Here is a 5,787-nt window from a genome sequence, read left to right as displayed (position 1 = left end):
ATGCTAAGTGAAATAAGTCAGTCAGAGAAAGTCAAATAGCATATGATTTCACTCATATGTGGAATTGAAGAAATAAAACAAATGAACAACAAAAAAAGAGACAAACCAAGAAACAGACTCGTAACGATAGAGAGCACACTGACGGTTATGGCAGCAAGGGGAGGGTGAAATAGGTGAAAGGAATTAAGAGCACACATACCTTGATGAGAACTGACTCACGTATAGAATCGTTGAATCATTATATTGTACATCTGAAACGAATATAACACTGTATAAAAGTTAATTACTATTTTAAAAACCCACCATGTTGATGGCTGTCTGTCCAAGGGGCCCAGGTGCCAACTAAAAGAGATCCCAGTGGCCAAAGATGGAGCAATTTTAGCAATAAGAAACAAAAAATAGGGATGCCTGGGCGGCTCAGCGGTTGAGCATCCGCCCTCGGCTCAAGGTGTGATCCCGGGGTCCTGGGATCAAGCCCCACATCGGGCTCCCCACAGGGAGTCTGCTTCTCCCTCTGCCTGTGTCTCATGAATAAATAAATAAAATCTTTTAAAAAAAAGAACAAAAAATAAAGTAGTATTGGATTATTACCCAAAGTAGGAAATAAGTATCCATGAGTCCACACAGGTATAAACAAATGATGGAATAAATTAGTGAATGAGGCAGAAGAGAGAACTCCCACGCAGAATTCCAAATAAATGAGGCAGATGCTCTGCCCTGAAGGAAGGGAGAGCATCAGTCTGGGCTGCCTTCGTGACTCCATTCACAGTGTATGGCACAGAAAGGAGGAGAGAGTCACTTTAGGGTGGAGAAGCCTGGCGAGTACCACCCCAGCCGGAGAGGGTCAGGGTCAGCCTGAGGGTCAGCAGCCACAGGCACGAGTCCCGTCCGTCGCACGCACCCTTGTGAAGCAATGAAAGGGCACTCTACCTCCGTGACCTCCCGACAACGCATTGCTCCGTAATTTACTCACGAGGAAATGTTCAGGGAGATTCCAGCACAGGAGCACCCTGCAATATCCCTGACCGGAGCTCCTTGAAGCTGCCGAGAGCTTCAAAAGGGGTGTCTGAGAAACTGTCACAGCCAACAGGAGCCTAACGAGACATGACAAGCAAATGCAATGTGATGTTTTGGTTTTTTAAAAATATTTTATTTATTCATTCACGAGAGACACAGAGAGGAGCAGAGACACAGACAGAGGGAAAAGCAGGCTCCCTGCAAGGAGTAGATGTGGGACTCAATCCCAGGACCGCCGGATCATGCCCTGAGCTGAAGGCAGACGCTCAACCGCTGAACCACCCAGGTGCCCCACAATGTGATGTTCTTGATGGGATCCTGGAACAGGAAAAGGATACGAGGTGAAAGCTAAGGTTTTCTGGCTAGGTCTGGACTTGAGCTGATAAATTCATTGTGTCATTAATTGTAACGAAGTATGAGGGGAAAGTGGGTGCCATTCAGGAACTCTCTGTACTATTACTCAATTTCCCAGTAAATCGAAACTGTTCTAACAAGTCTATTTTTAAAAATTCGACATGAGGTTTACATCCTTCTCCATGATGTGGCTCTGCAGGTTAGCAGGACAAAGCAGAAAGGACAGGCCAGGTGACCCTGCACACCTCCCGGCCCTGGGGAGCCCCTCTCCCAGGAGCCACACCTCCAGGGTGAGAGGTGTGGGAGCTGCCATGCTCTGAATGTCCTTGTCATCTGATTCCCTTTTGCTCAGATTCTGGGCATCAAGGAACAAAGAGAGCTCATCCCATTGGCTGACCTACCCACCCTGGAGTCTAACTCTGAGTTCAAATCCTGACTTTACCTCCCCATGTGACCAGGAGCATGTTAACTTCTCTGCTTCATTTTGTAACATGTGAAGCAGGATGGATTGAGGCCCTTTGGGGAGTGGGTGTGGGTTGAATGAGATAGGAAACAAGCCAAGAGGCTGTGAAGGGTGAGGGCCGAACAAAACATGGTCTAGCCGTCGGGTGGGATACCATCCAGCCACATAACGGAACATGAGCATCAATGCCTGCTACCATAGGGATCAAGAAAGCCTTATGCTACGTGCAGAAAGCCAGGCACAAAAGCTGGCTTTGGCACCTATACAATCATCATATTGCAGGACTCCCATTTGCATAAAATGTCCAGAAGAGGCAATCTGTAGAAACAGAAAGGAGGGGCACCTGGGTGGCTCAGTGGTTGAGCATCTGCTTTCAACTCAGGACATGATCCTGGGGTCCCAGGATCGAGTTCCGCATCGGGCTCCCTGCAGGGAGCCTGCTTCTCCCTCTGCCTATGCTTCTGCCTGTGTCTCTGTGTCTCTCGTGAATGAATAAATAAAATCTTTTTTCAAAACAACCAACAACAGAAAGCAGATCTCTGGTTGCGGGGATGGAGGGGGCGGGGATGGAGGGGGTGGGAGAGTGAAGGAGGTGTGCTCCATGGGTATGATGCCAATGTCCTGGAATTTGATGATTGCAGGACATTGCAAATGTACTGAATATTGGTGAACTGAACACTTTAAAATAATAACGTTTAAGGTATGTGTATTTTACCACAACAAAAAAGGGAAGATTCCGCATGCAGCTGAAGCACATGCAGGCTGCTTTCTTCTCCACTGTTTGAGCTCTCAGCCTCACAGGCCTTGTATTGCCAAGTTGTCGCTTTCTAACAAGCTGACTCTGGACAAGCTCGACGTGAAGGGCCAGCAGGTCGTCATGAGAGTGGACTTCAATGTTCCTATGAAGAACAACCAGATAACAAATAGAGAATCAAGGCTGCCATCCCAAGTATCAAATTCTGCTTGGACAATGGAGCCAAGTCGGTTGTTCTTATGAGCCATCTGGGCCGGCCTAATGGTGTCCCCATGCCTGACAAGTATTCAAGGTATTCAAGGTTAAAGCTGAGTCAGCCAAAATAGAAGCCTTCTGAGCTAGATGTCTATGTCAGTGATGCTTTTGGCACTGCTCAGTGAGCCCACATGGTGGGAGTCAATCTGCCACAGAAGGCCAGAGGTTTCTTGATGAAGAAGGAGCTGAACTACTTTGCCAAGGCCTTGGAATGCCCAGAGTGACCCTTCCTGCCCATCGTGGGTGGGGCTTAAGTTGTAGACAAGATCCAGCTGATCAATAATATGCTGGACAAAGTCAATGAGATGATTATTGGTGATGTAATGGCTTTTACCTTCCTGAAGGTGCTCAACAACATGGAGATTGGCACTTCTCTGTTTGATGAAGAGGGAGCCAAGATCATCAAAGACCTGATGTCCAAAGCTGAGAGGAATGGTGTGAAATTATCTTGCCAGTTGACTTTGTCACTGCTGAAAAGTTTGATGAGCATGCCAGGACTGGCCAAGCCACTGTGGCCTCTGGCATACCTGCTGGCTGGATGGGCTTGGACTGTGGTCCTGAGAGCAGCAAGAAGTATGCTGAGGCAGTTGCTCGGGCTAAGCAGATCGTGTGGAATGGACCCGTGGGCATATTTGAATGGGAAGCTCTTGCCCGAGGAACCAAAGCCCTCATGGATGATGTGGTGAAAGCCACTGCCTGGGACTGCATCACCATCATAGGTGGTGGAGACATTGCCATTTGCTGTGTCAAATGGAATACAGAGGATAAAGTCAGCCATGTGAGCACGGGGGGTCGTGCGAGTTTAGAGCTCTTGGAAGGTAAAGTCCTTCCTGGGGTGGATGCTCTCAGCAGTGGTTAGTACTTTCCTGCCTTTTGGTTCCTGTGCACAGCCCCTAAGTCAACTTAGCACTTGCTGCATCTCTCCTTGGCATTAGCTAAAATCTTCCCCCATGTCAACATTCAGCTAGTGGCCAAGAGATGCAGCACCAGGAACCCTTAAACAGGTGCACAGCATCTCAGCTCCTCTTGACTGCACCCTGGATTTGCCTATATTCTTCAGGAACCCATTTGAATTTCTTAGTGACTAAACCATTGTGCATTCTAGAGTGCATATATTTATATTTTGTCTGTTAAAACAAAACGAGCTGTGTTGGCTTCTCTTCTTGAAGTAGCTTATTCTGATTATAGCTGTGTCATTGTTTCACCACTCAGCATGGAAATAAGATGAAATTCCAATTGTAGGTAGGTAGGGAGACGAAGTTGGTGATCCATTAAATCAATAAAGTATCCGCTGGGGACAGCCTGGGTGGATCAGCGGTTTAGCATGCCTTCAGCCCAGGGTATGATCCTGGAGACCCGGGATCCAGTCCCACGTTGGGCTCCCTGCTTTGAGCCTGCTTCTCCCTCTGCCTGTGTCTTTGCCTCTCTCCCTCTCTGTGTGTTCTTCTCATGAATAAATAAATAAATAAAATCTTAAAAAAAAAGTATCTACTGGAAACAAGAAACAAAAAAAGGAAGAAAAAGGATCAAATGAGATAATACAAAAAGCATATCACTCAAAAACATAGCTGATGTGATGCCAGTGATGGTAATGATGGTGACAATGACATTTTAAAAGGCTATGCTGCAGGAATACACATTTCTGGGTTTTATTTGGTTTGTTTTGCTTTGTAATCTTGATCCCATGATCTCTCCCACTCCTGTGCCAGGTCCCCCGGACCTGCTGCACTGGCAGAGGGGCACGCTGCCCTCTTCTTAGCAGGCACAGCTGCTAACCACCAGTACCACAGCCAGGGGCATCCACAGTCACTGTCCTCCACAGCCCCAGGAGCTGAACATAAACAGCAGCCAGGGAGACAGCAGCCTGCCAGGAAGCACCCTCGCTGCTTCTTAGGTAGTAGAACCCATTAATAAGGCTCCCCCAGTCAGATGGGGTGTTCAGAAGCCTGGCAAAACCAATACACTCCCACTCCTGCCTTGGTGAGGCCCGTGGGCACACACCAGCTCAGCCGAGGTGAGCCTCAGCAATGACTGTGGGGTGAACCCCCGAGGGCTGGGTGCCCTGGGGTGGGGCATAGGGCTAGCAGGCTGGGCCTTGAGAATCAGTGAGGCTCACCCCACTCTGTGAGCAGGAGCATGACATGGGGCTGGGGAGGAACCCGGGCCTCCCTCTGGGGACATCCTTGTAGCCTGGACTCCTGCCCAAGACTTCTGAGGAAGAGAAACTGATCAATTGGTCTTTTACCAAGGGGAATTCTTGGCTCCAGCTGTGGGTAAAATACCGTATGTTATAATGTTTTTAAAATAAGACGTTAATATGACTCAAGCATCAAAAGGCCCAAAAGTCCCCTACCCTTTCTTCCAGACACCTGACTTCTCCCAGAGGTGGCCCATGCTTTCAGCATCTCCTATCCCAGAGGTACTGTGTGCAAATCAAGCAAAACCCTGTATCTAGGACTCTTTATGGAGTCCACTCCCTTTAACTCCTTGAATTCAAAGGGCAGCAATCAATATTTTCCCATTTTACAGATGAGAAAATAGGCTCAGAGAAAGCCAGTGACCAATCCATGGTGAAACAGTGAGTGAGTGAGTCAGGGCTGGCTAGATCCTATCCCTGACCTCCCAGTACCCTCACCCCACATTGTCACTTGGGTTTGGGGCCTTGGAAAAGCTCCGTGCACAGAGTACAGCCTTGCCATGTGAGTTCTGACTCTAAAGGCCACCAGCTGCATGCATCATCTAGAAAAGCTCACTGCACTGCCCTGGGCTCAGACCCCCACCTAGGAATTAGAGACACCAGATGGTGGCTGCTTACAGAGTGATTGTAAGGATGGAATGAGGCGTGTGAAAAGCTCAACACAGCACCTGCTGTTTCACACTTCACTCAGTAAGGCTACTGTGGGCCTACTGTGTGCCAGGCACCTACTATGTGAGGGTCCAGTGC

General features: G+C 48.3%; 1 pseudogene; it reads left to right on the top strand.

The window, feature by feature from the left end:
* Positions 1-2,642: 2,642 nt before the first annotated feature.
* On the top strand, positions 2,643-3,872 carry LOC112929583 (phosphoglycerate kinase 1-like; annotated as a pseudogene).
* The last annotated feature ends 1,915 nt before the right edge of the window (positions 3,873-5,787 follow it).

The sequence above is a fragment of the Vulpes vulpes genome, chromosome 2 (assembly GCF_048418805.1).
Source record: "Vulpes vulpes isolate BD-2025 chromosome 2, VulVul3, whole genome shotgun sequence".
In the NCBI taxonomy this organism is placed as follows: Eukaryota; Metazoa; Chordata; class Mammalia; order Carnivora; family Canidae; genus Vulpes; species Vulpes vulpes.
Note: the sequence above shows the minus strand (reverse complement) of the source record. Positions and strands in the feature narration are given on the sequence as shown.